At 37.7% G+C, this 21,092-nt stretch overlaps 1 long non-coding RNA gene across 1 annotated transcript in view; it reads right to left on the bottom strand.

Annotated features, from left to right (window-relative positions):
* The window catches only part of LOC308257279, a 330,605-nt gene that overhangs the window by 232,266 nt on the left and 77,247 nt on the right, over nucleotides 1–21,092 (bottom strand). Inside the window, exon 6 of the long non-coding RNA XR_013961548.1 lies at nucleotides 9,646–9,700. This is a non-coding gene — a long non-coding RNA (uncharacterized lncRNA). The remainder of the gene's footprint in view (nucleotides 1–9,645; nucleotides 9,701–21,092) is intronic.

The following is a 21,092-nucleotide window of genomic DNA, read 5'->3' as shown; positions in this document are numbered from 1 at the left end:
AGCTCCCCAGTGAGGTCAAACTAGGTGACAATCTAGATTTTAACAGATATGGCAATCTACCAAAACGTTATTATCACTGAAAGAAAACGTGAGTTTACATCCATTATTATTAGCAACTATGAGGCCCTGCCTGGATATTATGCCATAAGATACTATTGCCTTATGAACCATCATAATTAGCACACAGATCATGAAGACAAGCCTCTACAATTTTCTCAGCATCGTTAACAAAATTTTGTGAATCTTAATGGTAAATGCTTGCAACTACCTTTTATGGACTTTTTAATCATATTACTTTAACCCTACATGCACATCAGTTGCAAATATCAGGAGATGGCCATCACAGATAATCGAAAGAAACATCTGATGAATAATGTGTAGGAACACTGTCCTATAACAATGACTATCAAACACTGGTGTAAACAAGGTGACCTTGTTAAAAATAGATCCCTGACCTGCTCTTAGGGAATTCTGGAGTGAAACATTGGAAGATCCCACTCGGAGAAATTTTCTCCTTGAAAAACCTCTGGATTGGTCCTTTTACAGCATGTCTGTTTTTAGGAACAGCACAGGTATTTCTATTGCCATTTTTCTACTGAAAGTCACAAAAGTAGGACAGAGTATATTTAAGGTAAAATGAAGAAGGGTATTCTGATAGAAGCTTAACCGGGGTGACTGATGGGAAAAACAACCCGACAACAAGGTGTCCCAAGGAACCTCTCACCATACGGAAGCAGGTTGATCTTCCCCAAGACTCCAGCCTGTCTGGAGAGTATTTACAGTATTGGTTAAGGATATCCTTATAATCATGAGACACTTTCAAATGGTAGAGAGCCACCCTACGTGAGAGCACATAAGATTATCCAAGGTCATGGTTAGCTCTGGCTGTGACCCACTGGAAGAGGTTTTGAAAATTATTACTTCCTTTCCGCATACATTAGAAAGTACTTAAATACCAGGTATGGATTTTTAAAGACAATGTTTATTTTTAAAGGTCCCCTGAGAGCCATTATAGTGCTATCTATGAGTTCTGGTCCATTGGGTGCCTCTGTCTCTGCCAAACTGGAGATAGCTTTGGGCAGTGTTCTGAAATCATAGTTGCAAGCCAATGTCAGAAAACAGCTTAACAAGTTAAAAAATATATTTATAGCAATCAGTCTAATTTCAAAAAACTAAATTTAGGACCAATTTTACAGCTATGGAAACAACACAGAATTAGAAAAAAATAAGCTATTATAATACAAAAAGGTTACTGTTTGTACTTTTCAGCTTTACTGTACAAATGTCTTTCTGAAGATGATCTCCCCGGAAGGCTGCATGAGTTTGCCAAGTCACTGGGTTTTGGTTTATTTTTATGTTGAGATTAATGATGATACTCAACCCACAAAATTTTGGGGAAGATAAATTTAGGTCATGTTTATGAAAATATTCTGAAATGTGTATATGTACAGCCCGACCAAAATATAACATATATATAAAACTAGATGTTTGGGATGAATTATTTGTGATTTTAAAATGTAATTTTGGAAACTATTATGGAATTAATTTGACTTGAAATCAAAAGGTTGGAATGTTATTGCCCAACATACCTTTTTGCTAACTAAGGAACACTACATTCGTATAGCTTTCATTTGTAACTATCTTCTTCCTAAGTTGTAAATATACAGTGGGTAGTACACTTTATAAATTCCTTTAGGAGTAGCAATACTTTATTTACTATTTTTAAAATTATCCTTTATATATTACTGCATTGCTTTCATTATTTCAATAAGAAGCTTTACCTTGAGAACTTGCATAGATTAACAAATAATGAAAATATCTGCTCTTATCAAGAATATCATTTTAACAGGTGGCAGGTATTTGCTCAGAAGAAAATGTTCTTATATCTATCAGTGCCCAGTCACAAAGATGATGCTTTAAGGAGGGGGTGCCATGGCAAAGAGTATACATTTTGTTACTGTCAATATTCTAGCATAAATTTTATATGTAAGTCACAGCTAGGTCTAAGTCACCATCACTCATGTGTATGTGCCTCTGTGCCCATTGTCTGCATCCTGAGCTATACACATACCACTCCCGGGCTTGCTCTGAAGTTTGCAATGGTAAGGCCAGTGCTGACCCCCCCATTCCCCCCTCTCCCAGTAACAGTAATATAATCTGCCTCCAGCACAGTGGTACAGAGACAATCACTGTGTCAACATCAGTTCCATGGCCACAATGCTTTGTCACTATTTACTGAAAGAGGAAAAAAATCCCTGATATCAAGCCATTATCCCAAGTCTGAAAAGGAGGCCACAATCAAGAATCTGGAGAGTTTAAAATGCCTTCTTGTCACATCGCTTTCTCTTCAGTTTATATGTCTTCTGTGAGGAGATTCTGCCCTTTGGTTGGAATTTGTGCATTTTTAGGCAATTCAATTTAGTTAGTGTATTGCATACATATCAGATCTCTCTGTCTTACTTTAGTAATAGAATGTGTCTTGTAAAGCAGTTGGCTCTCATCTAACATATTTTATTTATGGTCAAGAAAATCCTTATGATGGTTTGAAACAGCCTACAATTTGTACATGTCATTAACATTCATTTAAAAAGAGAAGCGCTGTTTCAGAAGCCAGTATTGCATGATGCTAAAATTAACCTGTATCAGTTGGGGTAGGGAAAAAATATTGTAAAACATCCTTATAGCATTAATAATGCATATTACAATCAGCTCAGGACACAGGCAGTGGTGAAAAAAGTCCAGATATCGGTGCCAAAAAAGGGCCCTATAGGAGTTAGGAGAAATTTATCTTTAATTACAGTAGCATGAGGGTTAGTAACTTCTCTGTGGACCACTAACTAGAGAATGAAGAAAATCACACACAAAAAACTGAAGTTGGACTGGATGGGCCATCTAATAAACAACTGCATTGTCTCCATACTGACAACAGTCCTCTCTCTCCATCTCTACAATGTGACCATGGCTAGATGTTGCATTAATTGTCATATGATGAGTGATTACTTCCATTAACCCATTAAAAGCAAATGGAAAACCCCAAACCATGACATTGCTACACTAAAGTAAACAGTGTTCCAGGTCAGATAGTGGTTAAAATTTCTCTTATTCGCTCAGATTACCCTGAGCTTGTTTTCTCCAAACCAGAAACACTATTGCTCTACATATTTATCTGAGATTTTGCTAAACCAGCTCCACCTCTGTCAGGAAAACTGAAATAGAGGCATATGAACTTCTGCTGTGCCCCAGGGCACCCAGCCAGATGTCATGACTGGCTTAGGGAGCTGGAGTCTGGTGCACTTTTCCCTATGAATCTCCCAGATGGTGTTCTTTCTCCCTGCACTATGGTTGCCCAACAACCCACACCTAAACCACTCAATTGAAACCATGCGATAAATAATCCCGAGGTTCCCCTTGTGTCACATTTGTAGCAGGTGTCTGACATTAACCTTTATCGAGTTTCTAACATAAAAATCCCTATTTGGTGAAATACCCAGACCTCACCCTGACATGCAGCCATTTCACATCTTGGTGTGCCTCCAGGTCCCCAAACTAGCTGTGATATTCAAACCAAAACACATTTTAAAGCTAAAATGTATTCACAGTTATAACCTCTGTTTCCTTGCTAGTTTCTCTGTGCTTTCTTCTCCAGCCCCACCTTCCTTCTAGTCTGTTTATTAGAAAATCAATCAGCCATTCAGACACACACCTAGGTCGTTGATCACCTCATCCTGCCTAGGATGTGAACCATGTCAAAGGGTCACTGAAGGTCATCTTATACTTACATTATTTATGCCATCTCAAGAGTTCCTTCCATATCATTGTCTTTTCTCCTTAAGACATTTCAGAAGTAGATAGAAGGAAACTCGGACCATGGGAGCTTAGACTCACCATAGAAAGTAGCACTTAGAGAAGTCAAAGTGACATTCATTCAATTCATCCTCACCACACATGACCCTCTACTTTTCTTTTATTAAGTTGTATTTTGTGCAGAATGAATGCCTACCACAAGATACCTTAATTAATAAAGAAATAAAAAAGGCAAAATAAATAAATAAATAATAAATAAATAAATAGAAGTCAATCCCACAGAGTATGACTCTGAGGCTCTATCAGAGGCAGGAGAAATGACATTCAGTCTCTCCCACCCTTAAGTCCACCCTGCAGAGAAGGTCAAATTAATTAAAACTCCTTACCTCTCATTTACACTTTTCCACAATTCTTTACTTTTCCATTTTCTTATTAAAACTGTCATATATGCATAAACTGAAACTCCTTCGGAACTTTAGGAAAACACATTTCCCTCCTCAAAACCCCATTTTTCCCTAAAAGCTTTTCTAAATCAAAAGGCTTTGTGTTTCATAACTGCTGTCACTGAAATAGGCAAACTTCTGATTCCGTCTTTTCCTCATATTCATGCTATAGCAACCCTAATCCTCCCTCAGACAATGGAGACTTACAGCTGAAGAGAGAGCAGGGCACAACTACAAAAGGTGGGAGAACAAAAGTGTGTTTATAGAATTCAAAATATTAAAAAATCAAGATAGTTTCAGACTGTCATTAGTGCTAAGAGGAAAAAATTCTCAGTGAGGAGGACAGCAAATAGGAAAAGAGATTTCAGGAAGGTGGTCAGGGAAAGCATAGTCTTTGTTTCTTGACCCCCGGTTAGGATAACCAAGCATAGGGCAACAGGGGCAGGAAAAGCAGAGCAGTCCAGGAACAAGTGTAAAGGCCTGGAAAGAGCAAAGACTTTAGTTCCTCCAGGGAAGTGAAAGCAGGCCAGTTGTATTTTTAAAATACAACTCTGAAGAATATATTCTAAAGGGGACATGTGATATCCAAGTAGAAATGTAAAAGTGAAGTTTGGGTGAGTTGTCAGTGTTGAAGATGTTCCATAGAGCCCTGTAAGGAGGTAAGATTACCATGGATTCGGAGAAGATACAGGGCCAATTCCTGATGCTATCCAAACTGAAGAGCTTGTGGAGAGCAGGAGAAGCTAGTGAGGTCCAGGCAAAACTTTGACTCTCTCAAGCCAACCAACACTTAGTTGTCATGAAGCATGGAGTGTTGATACATATAACTTTTGAGCTGTATGCTCATCTAATCTATTATTAAATGTGACTTTGCCAATATGAAAAAAAAAAAGAACTGCCCTCTTAAACAATGATTAAGTTTGCAATTGCTATCATCCCCAGTCACAACCTGGCACTGCAGGTCTCCAAAGATTTCTCACCTTACTTGACTGGAATTTGAGGCCCATCAATTAGTAACTCTTTACTAAGGAATAGTATTTAGACTGCCTTTTTTTAGACCGTGTTCTTATTTCAAACCTAAAGAAAATGAGACTCAAAAAGAGAAATCATTGGCCCCAAACTATTCGGTGGCAGAAGTGTGACTCAAACACAAATATGAGCTCCCAGCCCCTGGTTCAGCTCTCTTGCCATTACACAGAATAAATAGTCTGAGCCCACATAACACGTTGGGTGCATTTCCTTGTAAGTGGGGGAAAAGACGTGCCATTAGATTTCAAATAACTTATTAAGCTCTGGTGGGTGTGCTGTCCAAGCTCTCTTAGAGCATGTTATTTTTCAATTAGGAAAAAAAAAAGTATGATGTTTTGATGCTAATATGTAATGCCCAATGTAATTTATGTGGTACTTTAAAAAATAAATGTCCTTCCGTAGATGGTTAAAGATGTAGAACAACATATAACAGAATACTACCTAGCAATAAGAAAAAATGAAATGCTTCCATTTGTGACAACATGGGTGGATCTTGTGGATGTGATAAGTAAAATAAGTCAGATAGAAATCCATACAATTTCACTCATATGTGGAATATAAAACTGGAAGCAAAAAATGAACAAACAAGACAAACAAAAACTCATAGAGTACAGACAACAGTATGGTGGTTACTAGAGGGAAAGGGGATGGGAGAATAGTGAAGAGTAGAAGGGGTTGGGTGTATAGTCACAGAAGGAGATTTGACTTTGGGTGGTGGGCACAAAATGCAATATACAGATAATGTATCATGGAGTTATACATTGAAACATATAATTTTATTAACCAATGTCACCCCAGTAAATTTAATTAAAATTTTAAAAAATGTGTTTGATGTTGGAAATAGAAGAAAAAAAAATTCCCCTTTCAGAACATTATATATATATATTCAAATATGTGTTGGGTCTTTTTTTGTAGATATATTCATTCAAAAATCAGTGTAATAACTTCTGGTAATCAAGTAACATAAAATTATTTACTTTTGTCATTTCTTTTTATTTAGCCTTATATAATTTCCTTTTTGAAAGTTAATCATTTTTAAAAAAATCTTATTTTAAACCAGAAAAAAATACCCTTTTTTTCTCTATAAATTGTGTGTGTGTATGTGTATTTTCACCTAACGATGTTGTTAAATAGCACACTATATTAGCACACATGTAAATCCAATAATATTACTTACTTTCAGGTAGAAATGCAGCAACAAGATTGATCACTCTTATTTCTATCATACCCTGCTAACTCTGATACTTAGCACTCAAAGCAGGATAAAGCAAATTTATGGGCCAGGTTGCTTATTTTCCATAAAAGTCTTCCTTTTAAATAATCTACTAGATGTAACCCATGGATCCAGCTGCTCTCTCCTACAGAATTCTGTTGCTCTTCCAAGCATTTAGCAAGAAGGTGACAACACTGAATATGCCTGAATCTTTAGGTTTAAGAGGAAAAGGATGTCATCAGAAATATGGTATTCAAGACAGACATGACATGAATGTGGAAAAATAAACACCCAATGAGCACCCAAGCATGAAGAATTATGCAAATATAAGAACTTCAAATACTCTCAAGTTAGTATAGTCATTGCAACAGCTGGTTTTTAAAACATTTCAGTGGATAAGGAATGCAGAATCCTCTCTGCTTGGCAACAATTAAGCTTGCAACAATTCTTTATGGGCAGAATCTAGGATTTTAATAGTGTATTATTTGTAGGTCAGAGATCTATCTCTCTAGGGTCAGCAAAAGACTTCTAGTATTTTTAATATATTGGCTTAGTTTGGAAGAAAGGTTATGTATGCATTTTCTCAAAGGGATTGTGTTGGTTTAGCTTATATAATCTACACTCAAGTATGTCCACCAATGAAAACTGGGTCATGGTGGAGAAGTATAAGCTTTGGTGCATTATTAAAGTCAATATTTTATGTTAATAATCATATTTTCCAAGTTATACTAGTAATAATTATTCATCATGTATTTGTTGAGCTACTTTCCTATATCAAGCACAGTCCAGTGAGCAGCATGCAGAGAAAAATAAGATGTGGCCACCTTCCCTCAAGGAACTCATAATTTAGTGGCAAAAACAGGCACTGAGTGAATACTGGCACTATTATGGTGGAGTCCAAGTGTTGCAGAACTCAGAGAAGAGCACTGTTTATATGGGAGAATTAGGGAATATATATACATAGACCAGTCAAGGGTAGAAAGTTAGAATGGCACTCTGAAAAGCAGGCAGATTCAAGAAGTATTTGGGGATGGAAAAGCTTCAGCAAAGTTCTGGGCAGAGAAGCAAATAAAAGACAAGAAAGTTCAGGTGTAGTAATTGCTGAAATGATGTCCCAGAAAAGAAAGGGAGAGATGAGATCAATGAAGGCACAAAGAGAGAAGGACCCCTGTAGCTACACAGAAGCTTGGGGATGGAGAGGAGGAAGCCAAGGGAATTAATGCTGCTTGCTTTTATTTCTTCTGAGAAAAAGGTGCTGGGCCATTGTCATGAGGCAGGGAAAACAACAGATTGGAGCTGGAGGCAGGTAAAAGAGATGAAGGTATAGAAAATGACTCGAGAGTGGGCATGGAGGTAGCTCTGCTTGATCTAAGGTAGTTGAGAAGCCTTGATAGGTCCTCATATTAGAGAATAAAATATGAACTCAGGCAACTATAGGGAGATACTCAGTGATGCCCATTTTGCTCTATCCAACAGACATGTCTCAATCCCTTTCTTACTTGTCAGTAGCATCCAACATTGTTGACTACTTCTCCTTTCTCAAAATGTGCCTTTCCTCTGTGAAACCATACTCTCCTTATTACCATTGCACAACCTCTGAAATATTAAAGTTCCTTAGAGTTTAGAACTGGAAACTTCTGAATTCTGCTCTTGTCCTTAGGATTCTATCAGCTGCATCTTCCTTCCAAATGCTGAGGACTCCAAGACATATATTTCTTTGAGAACTTCATACCCATTTATTTAGTAACTTATCTGACATTTCCCTTTGCAATATTTCACAGGGTCTTAAATAAAACATGTGCCTTTGATATTTTCCTCCAAATCTGATTCTCTCTCAGTCTTTTACATCTCTGAAAATTTAATTCCATCAACCCTGTTGGTAATACCAAAAATCTTAGTTGCCCATGATTTGTTTATCTCACTTTCTTCCCATCCAAGTCAAGCATTATCCATCTGAATTCCAAAATATGTCATTACCCATCATTGTATTCATTTCCACAGCTACCAGCTCATTCCACTTGCAATTCTCTGTGAGCTATAGTTTCATGGATAGCTTTCTGAATAGCCTTCCTGACTTGCCTCATTCTAATCAAATTCCTTTGCCTCTCTGCTACACAGGAAAATAAGCAGCTGTGGCCTCCCAATATGAACAAAATCCAAAACCCCCTCCCTGTCTTGCAGCATCCTGCATTTCATCCCAGGCTCATCTTGTTAATATAGCCACCGCTCTTACTGTTGTTTGACCACAGGTACCACTAAGTTCTTCACAGGTACCACTATATTTGCCACCTCAGAGCTTTTGCACTCCTGATATTTCAGTCTGGGATTCTCTTTCTTCTTCTTGCCTGGCTCACGCCTATGTGTGAGCTCTCTGCTCAAGTTTCCCTCCTCACAATTGTCCTCTCTGTTATAAATTACTTAAGCTCAATCCTTCCTTTATTTTCTTTCTTCTTTCCATCTGATTTGGTCTTTCCCATTGGACTGTCAGGAGTACATATGATCTGCTTCCCACTGTAGCCCCAGTTCCAACATGCAATTCACGCCATACAGTGAGGGCCCAGGAATATTTTAAAGGAGGAAGGAAAAAAGTGAGAGACATAGAAGAGGAAAAAGGCATGGTGAAAATAGACAAACATTTTAGGTCAGGCAATAAGTTTGGCTTCAATCAAATAAGATGAGGAATTAATGTGTAGCCTTAATGCATCACATCTGGAAAGAGGTTGATGTCAGTATAAGAAAGATGAGAGTGTGCACAGGGCAGGAACTGATTTCCCTCATAGATCAGAGGGCCTTTATAATTCATTAGACCTGATTATTCCATGACCTTCTAGAACACCAGGGGAGGCTGCTGAGAACTCCACCACAACTGAGAGGGGTGGACTAAAATAAAATAATGTGCCCATTCCATTGCTCCTTATTTATGGGAAGTTGCATATGTGAGGTTTCACTGGGAAGATATGACTAAGTCACCATTGGTGGACATGGGGTAAGTGTGGAGGCGGGGGTATGTATATGACAGGTAAAGTGTGGCCCAGAAAAGACATGTGATTAGGATTCTTCTGAGGCTGTGAGTGGTCTGAGCCAGGTTGATAGGTATCCCTGCTATCCATGCTGGAAACAGACAGCAGTACCTCTGGAATGATGGGGGAAGCCTACCTGCTTTCTGACCTGACTGGTCACTGAAGATGGAATTCCAAAGATGTCAACTGGTCTGAAGACAGGAAGAAAGGAGAAAAAAAAAAACTGAGAGTGATGAAGGTCAATTAAAGGCTTAAACTCTAATTTCTGTTTCACTGTGAAAGCAATTGAAAAGTAAGATTTGACACACTGTGAAAAGAGACACCTGATATTTAGCCTGAAGTTTTGGGCATGTCTATGAGACAAACTACGCAGCATCACTGTACCCTGTATTTCCATCGTATACTGCACCATCCGACAGGACTCTTTTCCTCATTGACTCACCAGTGGGAAAACTGTCATTCAGAGTGACAGCTCTCAAGCACATGCTGTTCCACTCAATTCTTATGTCATATTAGCATGTCACCAGAGTTAATGCATTCACATCGGTATTCTTCCTCCCACGTAAAGGAAGCCTAAGAATCAGACATTTCAGGGAGGTGTGTTGCCCAAAATAAAATCCGAGTCTCTGAGAGTCAAATTATTAGATTGGATTCATATAGGCCATTCTGTCATCATGAGTGAGAGGAACACTAAGGGGAAATTTGGCAATATTTTATACAATATTTTTTAGACTTGGAAGTTTGGGAGCAGTAGGCCCCTGTCATTTTAAATAGAAAATATCTTCAAGTAAAAAAAAAAAAAAGCAGAGAAAATTAAGAGTGAATTTTGGAGTCAGGCTAATCTTCACATTTTTAATAAGCCTTTCAACTCTCTGGCACATTACAGTTTACACCCACGAACATGTCAATGCCCACACACTTCTTTGTATTTTTATCTTTAAGAACATCTTTAAGAAGGCACATCTTATAAATATAGCAACTAAAGGCTTTATTATTTCTTTAATTCCATGCCAGTTATAAAAAAATGTTTTATTTTTTAAGATCAATAAATAATTAAGTAAGCTATTATAAAAACAGAAACTTAGAATTAACATGTATAGGTATAGGTAATTTAGGCATGCTTTTGCCTGAGTTTCTCTGTGTTTACAAGTGTGATGTGTGTGAGAGAGAGAAAGAGAGATTAGACAGACTTTCACAATTAATCCCAAATGTATGCTCAGAGATTAGCTCTTGGATAGGTAGTGCTAGACAGAGTAAGGCTTCTCAGATATTATTTTTTTTAAGTTATGTTGTGTTTTTTTAAAAAAATATTCTTTAGTAATCTAGAAAGAGTACTTTTCTCATTCAAGTGACTTGATTCACTTATTTATTTATTCATCTAGTCCCATGGTCGGCAAACTGCGGCTCGTGAGCCACATGCGGTTCTTTGGCCCCTTGAGTGTGGCTCTTCCACAAAATACCACGGCCTGGGTGAGTCTATTTTGAAGAAGTGGTGTTAGAAGAAGTTTAAGTTTAAAAACTTTGGCTCTCAAAAGAAATTTCAATCGTTGTACTGTTGATATTTGGCTCTGTTGACTGAGTTTGCCAACCACTGATCTAGTCCAATACTTGAATTCTCATCATGTTACAGACACTGTACTAAGTTCTAGGGATAATGAGATGAATAAACCATTCTGATCCCCATGATTCCCCTGGGGGACTGAGAAGTAAGCTCCAGCAAGGACAGCAGGGTGACATGATTGCTGAGGAGCAGCTACCATGACATCTGAGGAGCTGAAGAAGGATTCAAAGAGAAAGGACCTTGAAGAATGTTGGTTCTTGAAGAATGGATGGGAGTTTTTCATAGAGACAAGAAGGACCATGTGTTCTAATCAAAGGATCCAATATGCAGAGAGGCCCGGACTGGAGAAAAGCATGGTGCTCCCCAAGAAGTAGGACTCCAGCCCAAGAAGCGATGGGGACAATGGAAGACAGAGAGGTTGAAGGACCATTTTCCCCTCCTGTAAAGTCCTGTGAAACAGGAACTGGCTTAACTGAATTTCTTACTAAGATAATAAAGACCAATTACAAAATGAAAATGGAGTGCAAAATAGATTGAAAGTAGAAAATTAGAATAAAAAAACAGAGGCCTCTGATTCAACATAGAAAAATTCCACCATGCCCAATCCTGACAAAATGGAAAAAAGATAAAAACTTACATAAAAATATAATATCACTGGAAATCTTGCAGTGATTCTAATCAAAATGTCTACACAGGATTTAATTTCTAAAGATATGAAGTATGACACATATGATTAAATATCTACCAAGGATCCACTTCCCCCCCTTTTTTTAATGCCCCTGGGGGACTGAGAAGTAAGTGCATAGATATATCCCTGATTTTTTTTATGAAGCTACCTGATTATGGGAAGAATGCCTGCTTTCCAATTCTTTCTTGCAGCTGACGGTGTCTATGGACAAGTAAGAAAATGTATCTTTCAAAGTGATTTGGAAAAATTCTAATAAAAAAAACACTCACATGGTTGGTACTTTCTTTTTATCTGGAATGTGGGCATAATGATGAAAACACTCACATGGTTGGTACTTTCTTTTCGTCTGGAATGTGGGCTTGTAACCATAAGGAAAGGCCAGCACAACTGTAGAGATGTTCAATCTAGCATCATTGAACTATCACATAACCACTGCCAGAAGACACTAACATATGAGAAAAATAAACCCTTATTTATTAAAATTTTTCAAGTTGGATATTTTCCTTACAAAGGCATTCCTATACAGTGAATGGGGGAATGGAGTGAGTGCACAAAAAAGCATGGGAAATGTAATCTCATAAATAAATTAAGAGCATTTCTTTAATGAGCTAATTACAATCACCATGAGAAAGAGAAATCTCATGCCCACAGATTTAGCTATCAGCCATACTATCACTCAAGTATGTAGGAATCTAATTAAGCTTTATGTTTAAAGCTAAAGGGAGAGAGGCTGCTGGTGGGTAACCAGGAAACAGAAGAAGAAACACAATGTGGGGGAAGGTTTCATAAAGTTAGCAGCGAGAAGGGTCTGGGAAGCAAGGAGAAAGAAATGTGTAGCAACTGAAAATTCAAGACAGAATAAAAATTAAACTTACATTGACTAATAATAATTAATAAATTATTAGTTAATAATTAATTAAATTTAATAATTTATTAAAATCTTCCAAGTTGGATATTTTTCTTACAAAAGGATCCCTATACAGTGAATGGGGGAACAGAGTGAGTATACAAAAAAGCATGGGAAATGTAATCTCATATATAAATTAAGAGCAGGCATATCAAAATTCTTTTCTAATACAAGATGAACTATCAAACTGATCAATACACATATATGCACACACATACACACACACACACAACCAAAACAAAACGGTAAAGCTGTGCAGACACTGCTACTATTCATTTCCCCTTCTTCATAGTAATACAAATGTGATTCTGTTTGAAGGGGTGGTATGCTCACCCAAAAAACTGGATTTCCATTAAACTTCTTATGCCTGATTCATAAACCCATATTTGGTTAAGAGACTTGTTTTAGTCAAGGTCTAATCAGGAAAATAGAATTAATTCTTCATATTTCAACAAGGAGAATTTAATAGACCAGTGCCCAGGTCTCCAACAATACAGAGCAGGCATATCTGATTGGTAATGGACACAAAGTGGTACAACACCCCCATACTGGTGACAACATGGTTTTGAAATACACATACAAAATGTTAGAAATAATTATGTGCATAGTTACAATGCAAAATTTTAATGAAGACTTCTCAAAAAATCAACATAGCAAGTAGAAAAAACATATAGGCTTGAGTAACCTACTTAACTTTGTTTTCATAAATATATGCATAAAATTTTACACACAAAACTAAAAATGCCTATAGTTTTCAAATATTTATTATGTGTAAGCCAAAATAGCATTTATTAGGCCATGAAAAAAATTAAATTCCACACAGTAAAAACAGAATCAATCATATTCATAGTTTATAACCTGCAATCACTATGTGAAATAGACAGAGAGGAAGCCTTTTAACACCTTTTGAAATAATTCTTTGATTTTAAAAAATCAACATGGAAATCTCATTCTGTTAACAGTTAAATATCAGTGATGACAGAATCAATATTATGCAGTCAGGGGAGAACATTCATAACCTCAAATGCACTTTTGCTAGAAAACAAGAAACACTAAAAATAAAATCATCAGTCATCCAGTCATCCTGGATTTCCTTCATAAAGAGAACCAGAAATATCCTATCTAATAAAAGAGTAATATGCAAATTGACCATACCTCCACTACACCCACAAGCCATGCCCACCAGCCAATCAGGAGACAGTATGCAAATTAACCCAACCAAGATGGCTGCAGCCACAGAGCGAGCAGGAGGCTTGGGTTTCCCCGGCAATGGAGAAAGCCAAGCTTCCCACACACCCTGGCCGGCCCAGGCATCTGCTAAGGCTACAAAGTTGCAATTATAGAAGATACATAAATCCCAACAAAAATGGCTGCGGCCACGGAGCAAGCAGGAGGCTTGGCTCCACTCAAGGCTACAAAGTTTCAATTATAGAAGATAAATAAATTTCTGATATCAGAGCCTCTGCTTGGGTTGCTGGGGGACGTGGCTGGCCTGCAAACCACCACAGGCCCCTTGCCCAGGCTGCCCCACACCCCAAGGTAACCCCCACCCTGATCTATGACACCCTTCAGGGCAAACCAGCTGGCCCTCACCCGTGCACCAGACCTCTATCCTATCTAATAAAAGAGTAATATGCAAATTGACCATCACTCCAACACACAAAATGGCTGCCCCCATGTGGACACAAGGTGGCTGCCACAAGATGGCCAGCAGGGGAGGGCAGTTGGGAGGGACCAGGCCTGCAAGGGAGGGCAGTTGGGGGTGATCAAGCCTGCAGGGGAGGGCAGTTAGGGATGACCAGGCCAGCAGAGGAGGGAAGTTGGGAGCGACTGGGCCTGCAGGGAAGGGCAGTTGGGGGGGACCCAGGCCTGCAGAGGAGGGCAGTTAGGGGTGACCAGGCCTGAAGGGGAGGGCAGTTAGGGGCAATCAGGCTGGCAAGGGAGCAGTTAGGCATCAATCAGGCTGTCAGGGGAATGGTTAGGGGGTGATCAGGCTGGCAGGCAGAAGTGGTTAGGAGCAATCAGGAAGGCAGGCAGGTGAGCAGTTGAGAGCCAGCAGTCTTGGATTGTGAGAGGTATGTCCGGGGGGTTGGGCCTAAACAGGCAGTTGGACATCCCTTGAGGGGTCCCAGATTGGAGAGGGTGCAGGCTGGGCTGAGGGACACATACAACCATGCACGAATTTCATGCACTGGGCCTCTAGTCCTGTATAATAAAAGGGTAATATGCAAATTGACCCTATCAGTGGAATGACTGGTTGCTATGACACACACTGACCACCTGGGGTCAGACCCTTAATGCAGGAGCTGCCCCTGGTGGTCAGTCTGCTCCCACAGGGGGAGTTCCACTCAGCCACAAGCCTGTCTGATGGCTGCGAGTGCAGCAGTGGTGATGGGAGCCTCTCCCACATCCTCTGCAGCACTTAGAATGTCTGACTGTGACTTAGGCCCACTCCCCATCAGTCAGACATCCCTCAAGCGCTCCCAGGCTGCCAGAGGGATGTCTGACTAACAGCTTAGACCCGATCCCCTGGGGAGTGGGCCTAAGCCAGCAGGTGGACATCCCCCAAGGGGTCCCAGACTGCAAGAGGGTGCAGGCTGGGCTGAGGAACCCAACCCCCAGTGCATGAATTTTCATGCACCGGGCCTCTAGTTAATTATAAAGAAGAATGGAATTATAAAACACTATGATTTAAAGTAATAGAAAATTTAAAAATATCTTTGTTAATCAAAACTGGTCTTTAAAACAACCAATAAAATAAACATTGTTTAATTCTGGTTAGAGAATGTGGGAGAAAGTAAGAAATAACATTCGAATAGTGAACAGAAGCCAGAACTAAAGATGCAAAGAGGTTTTTTGTAATAGAAAAAAAGCTTTTATTAAAAAATTTAAAAAGTACCCTGGCTAGGTTGCTCAGTTGGTCGTGGGTCAATTCCTAGTCAGGGCACATACCTAGGCTGCAGGTTCAAGTGCATATGGAGGCAACCGGTCGATGCTTCTTTCTCACCTCTCTCTCTCTCTCTCTCTTTCTCTCTCTTTGTCTTTCTCTCTCTCTCTCTACCTCTCTCTCTTCTCTCCTTCCTCTCTCCATCTCTGAAATCAAGTACCTAGATATATTTAATATAGAAGATAATATATTCATTTTTTCTATCAAGTCTAAGAAATCTTTATGGAAGAAATATTTCTTATGTTATCTAAAATATTTCAAATGCATTGTTTTGTCTGTTCGTGCTGCCATGACAACTACCACAGACTGGGTGGCTTAAACAACAGAAATGTATTTGCTCAGTTACAGAGACTAGGAAGTCTAAGACCAAGGTGCCAGCTAATTTAGATTCTGGTGAGGAAGCTCTTTATGGCTTGTAGACAGTTTTCCTACTATGTCCTCACATAGTCTTTTCTGGTTGTGTGTAAGAAGAGAGAGACAGGGAGAGAGAAAACAAGAAGAGCAGTGGTATCTCTTCTTATAAGGACACTAATCCTATCTGACAGAGCACACTCTTATAACCTCCTTTAACCTCAATCACTTCCTTAAAGGCCCCAACTCAAAATATAACCACACTAGGGGTGGGCTTGAACTGATGAATTCTGGGGATGCACAAACATTCAGTCTATAACACTTTTAAAAGAAGAGCAAATTTTTTCAACTTATTCTATAGAAATTCAGATGCAAATATCATCCAATTAAATATTAGCAGTATCATGATAGAAACTTAATGAAAGTTTTATAAATCTTTATAAGATAAGATTTATCTTAGGATTGTTCAAAATTTAAAAATTTACAACTCTAGACTGTGTTAAAGTCATGCTTTGAATTTCCCCAAAACAGAAAGTTTCTTAATCTTTAGACAATAGCAAATACAAACACATGTAGATAAATGAGGGCAGGAAAGGCTCCCAGCACCTTGACTACTCCGCGTTGGCTTTGTATTCCCATAGTCCTGTAAGGTGAGTGCCACAGGTATTTCTTGCTTCACTGCAGCTTTTGTCCTCTCAGTCAAGACATTTTATTTCTGCTGACATTTCTTATGGGTATATGTTTTAAACTGTTATCAGCATTTGGCTGATATTGTTCCCCTTAAGTGCTTAAATTGCACTTTATTCCATATAGTGATAAATTTAGTAGGTTGGCATATTAGCTATTATGCAAGAATCTGTAATTTCTAATAAAAGAAGGTAAAGGCCAGTTAATTACAGATGAAATGACTTAGGAACAACTCACTTTACCTGGAATTTGAGATTTCAGAGTTACAGTGGAATTTAGTGTTACATAAAAGGTGTCCTTCTCAAGGTGATTGGAATTTTCTCTATACACAAAATACATTTTTCTATTAAAGATCAAAGATCTTCTATTATTCTTTATCCACGAAGGCCCAGCCTGATGCCGGCATTAGTCATTTTCATCCTGGATTCTTTTAGCACCTTCCGTACTACAAAACCACCACTCTCCCTCATGATTCTTATCTCCACTAAATACTGCCTCTTATTATTTTTCATTTGAACATGTAATTCAACTTTAAAACTAACAACCATTTTCAACAACAAATCTTACCTAAATCTACTTAGGATTTTGTTCACATCAATATTATTTTTCTAAAGAGTAACCAATAACTAATATACGAATATTTTTTTATTTACCTCCTTAATATCCAAAATAAAATAGCATTTGAAAACTAGAGAAATAGAATGGGAGGGGGAGCCACATCAATTAGTTTTTTCTCAAAATTACAAAAGAATTTTGTAATCTTTTAGCAAAATTGAATAAAAAACTTTGACTTATGAATGAACAAGGAGTTGATGAGTATCTTAATCATAGTGCATAGTCAGAAAAGCCTTTTAAAACCTCACATTAGAGGAATATATTAAATATAGATGTGCTGATTTATTGGAACAAAGGATATTTAGAGGACAAGAGCAGCAAGTTTTTTAATTAGTCGAGTTCTGGCTTTGCCATTATTTAGCTGTGTTCCTCTCCATTTTCATCTGTAAATGAAGACTCCACCCAACCCACAATCACCCTACTAAGGGGAGAGAGCTGACATTTATGTATATTTTCCATATAATCACAAGTTATATCACTGGTTCCTTATGAGTGTCTTATGAGGCAAATAGAGTCATCTTCATTATACAGATGAGAAAACTGAGATTTACTGAGGTTGATTACTTAATTAGGGTTATACCCAATGAAGCCAAGATTTTAATTAAGATCTTTATAGCCTGTTCATTCCCAAAGTGGGAATTAAGAATTAATAGTTATAACTTAGGAAAAAAAGACTATTTTCAAATAAACTTTGGAGATTCTAGGATAAACAAAGTTACAAAGGTTCATCCCTGTAGGGTTTTGTCCATGTGTGTCGTGAATCCCCAGGAGGTAGTTCAAATTTACCGCAACCTCCATGCTTAGAGAACATAAAAATTTTCCATTCTGGAACATCTACCAGGCTAAGTTGTTTAGAACATATGCTTTTAAACCACTAAACTCTACCTTGAAAGAGATGGTAGGTTTTGAGGGTTTGAGGAAGGAAAATGAAGCACAAAGAAACCTATGAGAACCCATAATACAGAGTGAGGTTTTATTACATGAGATGATAGGTTTTTGCTAGGTACTATTTAAAAAGAATGTTATAGATTATGTTCAAAGTAGCATTTTGAATACTACAAATAATACAGAAAATCTATTTGTCAGAGAAGAAGATGGTGAAGCCAACACTGTACTGTCTCTTGGTTGTAGTTTTAAGTAGATAAAATGTGTGTGTGTTGAAAAAGAGAAAGACTTTAGAATCAACATATTCATTCATCTACTCAATACATTTTTACTTAGATCCTCTGTGCTTTTAGCCAAGTGTTCTAGGAATATTGAACAAGAAAGATGTGAATCCTTTCTCATGCAATACACAATAAACACTTCACAAATAATTACAAGTGTATTGAGTGTGTCATTGAAATGTTATGGCTACTAAGGGAGGATATTATGGAGAGATCCAACCTTGTTCAAGGGCTCAAAGAATCTCAGCTTTGTGACCTAACTTGTATGAGTTGAGGGTGAATTATTTACATGTCTGATGTTTAATTTCCTCATTTATAAATGAGATGAACATTTTATAGTATCCTTATGAGAAATAAGTCATATATCATATGAAATCACCTAATAGTACTTGATAAATAATAATAACTACCATTTATTAAGTGAGTACTGTATGCCTGGAATAATTTTACACGTATGGATTCATTTAATCCTCACAAAAAATCCTGTGAGTTGGGTTAGCTGCTGAACCTTTTCCCTTTATAAATCTATAAATTTATAGCTGAGTAAACTGACACAGAATATTAAGGGGTTTGTCTAAGTTCTCAGATTTAGAAAGTGAAGGATCTGGGAATCAGAGGTAGGCAGTGACCCCTAATATGAGCTCCTAATCCTACTTTACATTGCCAATAGCACTTGAACTCTACGGATGTTGCTTTCCCCAACCCAACAATACCCAAGGAACTAGAGAAACTCAAGATGGCCAAGATCAACATGCAGTCCTTAGGTGTCCAGTAGCAAACAATGTGATCATTTAGTTGTCTGTCTTTTAAAAAGATACCCTAAAGTTGAACTTCAGAGTTTTGATCACTTAGCTCTACACGATCAGACCCCTTTTTCACAAATGGAAAGTTACAGTCAAACTGTTGCCTGAAGGAAGCAAATGGAACAGTGAACCTGGCTTATTAAAATGTATAAAACCACACCTAACTGGGCAGCAAGGAATGAAATGTATGCCACGTGTGCAGAAAAACCACAACTATATAGAAACTGATGCTTTTGCATGCACTTACGTGCTGCAGCTTCAAAGTGATTAGCTATAGTTTGATACTTTATATTGGACTATAAAGTATAGTTCAATAAATTGAACTGAAAAAATCAATAAATTATGAGTAGAATTGATTAAACCAGCATCATAATTATGGCACAGTTTATTACAGAAGCTTAGAAATGCTTTGGCTTCACAACAGATCTGTCAGTGGGATCATGGATCATGTATTTATTTATTGGTCTTTCTGGACACAGAAGTCCTGCTAAACCATTTCAAAAAGGTAGACCATTCATCTAAGGCTAATTAAAAGTTAACTATGTTAAGATACAACTAGATTGATTAGTAAATAAGTCATTGTCAACACTATAATAATTTAAACCATCAAAAGAAAATATATGCTTATAAAACAATCATTCAGTGATTCCTGACTGAATTCCCCAGGAATGTTGACAAATTCATCCACTGTCCTTTAGTCATAGAGTTTGCATTTAGGTTTGTCATTTAGCTGAAAGATGCTGAAAAGCTCAAATAGTACTTTAGGGTCCATGTGGTCACATTTCATAACAGATTTGGGGAGAGTAAGTTTTTCTAGTTAAGGTCAATAGGAATTTATGCCCTTTTAGAGAACTCTGAATCTACAAATTTAAAGCCACACTGTTGGAACAAAGATGGCTTGATTTGGAGAGAGATGACAAGCTAGCTTCCTCTGGGGGCTTATCATCATTGATTGATTTTCCTTGGACTCAGAGCTGCATTTGATCTATCTGTAATGAAGAGCAAATGACATTCCATTCAAAGGGATCTTGGCATCAATAATCTGACATTTTTAGATGCATGCACTAAAGAAAAGACATAAGGATTCTAGTTTTTGTACCTACAATAGCCACCCTTTCTATTTGCAATTTACTTTGCACAAATAAAAATCTCTGACACTTAGAAATTTTGACTTTGTTGGAAGTTCTGAAAAGTCATTAAAGAAATGTATGGCCATTGTTGGAAATTAATTCAGTGGACATAATGGATAATCAAGAACGCGGTTCTCTCAGCATTCTTGAAATTCCCCATGGACCCAAGGAAGACAACAGGCTTCGTCTGGTCTTAGAAGTCAAGGCAAATGTTATTTGTACTTAAATTGTTTATTTGGGAGGAAAGTACCTGAATAAAGTATAAACAAAGTAAACTGAAACAACTCTTCCAACAATGCTGCTAAAACAGGCTGAGTTAAAGAAAAACCTCACACACTGCCCAAATTAAATGCCTCCCCCCGCCAAAAAAAAAAGTTATTCAGCATGTTTGGTGCCAAGACTGTAAATGGCTTTACATAATTGAATGAAATTTAAATACAGTGAGAGGATAAAGCTTTGTTACTCAAATACCTATTTCAACATTTTGAGCTATTGAGAAAAAAAATTCACAATGACCTTGCTTAGGTGTCAATCTTAACAAGATTATCCTATTAAATTACTGAGTGACTGTCATTTGTTTGCATCGTTAACATAAATCCAACTTTAAAAAGTATTTGGCATATTAATACTGTCCTCAGTGACTATAAAGAAAAACCCATTCTCCTTAATTTGACATTATAGTCCATTCTCATCTCCCCCTTTCTGTTTCTCAACTTCCGCCTATGTTA

This window comes from Plecotus auritus, assembly GCF_963455305.1.
Source record: "Plecotus auritus genome assembly, chromosome: 8".
In the NCBI taxonomy this organism is placed as follows: domain Eukaryota; kingdom Metazoa; phylum Chordata; class Mammalia; order Chiroptera; family Vespertilionidae; genus Plecotus; species Plecotus auritus.
This window is presented reverse-complemented; position numbering and strand designations above follow the sequence as displayed.